Consider the following 1,247-nt stretch of genomic DNA (forward strand, 5'->3'; position numbering starts at 1 on the left):
TGTATAAATACATCCTTGTGTTTTTTTTATATGTAAAATATTGTTTGACGATGAAACAACATTGTATATACTATGCGTGTTTACATGTGTCCTTTCATCTATAAAATAACAGATACAAGTTGGTTTTTACAGTAACTTTTTGATGTTTTAAAGGCTCCTTCAGTTATTAACCAAACATGTGGTGTTAACTATGTGAACCAATTTGAGCCATTAATTTGTGTAATATATGAATTAAAAACATCAGTGACGTTTCTGTAACAAGGTTAAAACGAACACGTGATATCTTCATAGTGAACAACAGTGAACGAAGGTAGTTTTAGAAAACATCGGGGAGACTTCCATTAAGCACCGATTTCAGTTCCTGGATATTTCTCCTTCATCTTTTCGAAACCAAAATCAATTTCCGACTGTGGTGGCCATATTTCATTGGGTAAAATTAAAAATGTTATATCCTAAAATCGACATAGTTCCAAAACAACGGCGCATTTGGGCGGAATTATGGCGCTCATGATCGAATGAGAGTAAAGATGCAAATTTTTTAGGGTTTATTAAATCGATCACCATATAAGAGAATGTCATTCTCAAACTTACACGGTGGGTAATCCAATTGATTTTGATGAAGAGATTCAACAAGAAACATCGACTCTAAGAGGAAAAAGGCTGGAAAAAACCTCAACAACCAAAGGAGTATCATCAGAAGAACATGAGGGTAAACGTTAACGAGCATAGAAGTTTTCATCATTGAAATCTGATTATTTGTATTAAATGGTCTTTGGCCTAACGGTATGTGAGTCTTTGGCATCCTAGGAGGTCAAATGTTCAAACCTCACCAAATGTGAGAATGATGTATGAGTTTATTTGTTCTATTTGTCGTATACAAATATTACATACTTCAAAAAATAATTTGATTATTTGTTGTGTAAATTATGAAAATTTTGGTCAAATGTAATTTCAGTAAAAATATAGAATTACGTGTCAGACATTTTCGACACATTTTTAAAATAAAGAAAATTGTGATTTTATTCTTTATCTTTCCTTCAACAGATTTTCTATATTGTTTTTTAAGATAAAAAAACAAGAAGAAAACTCCAAATTTAGAAATAATTCTCTTCGATGGATGATGAGAGATTTTTTTTTTCATTCCACCATAGAGATTAAACTATTATTATGTTATGCTAGAAGGGTACTCGTGCAATGCATTGAGACACATTTCCATTTCAATGTTTTGTTTTATTTTTTATTCATGT

The sequence above is a fragment of the Cynara cardunculus genome (genome assembly GCF_001531365.2).
Source record: "Cynara cardunculus var. scolymus isolate 2C chromosome LG 2, CcrdV1, whole genome shotgun sequence".
Classification (NCBI taxonomy): Eukaryota; Viridiplantae; Streptophyta; class Magnoliopsida; order Asterales; family Asteraceae; genus Cynara; species Cynara cardunculus.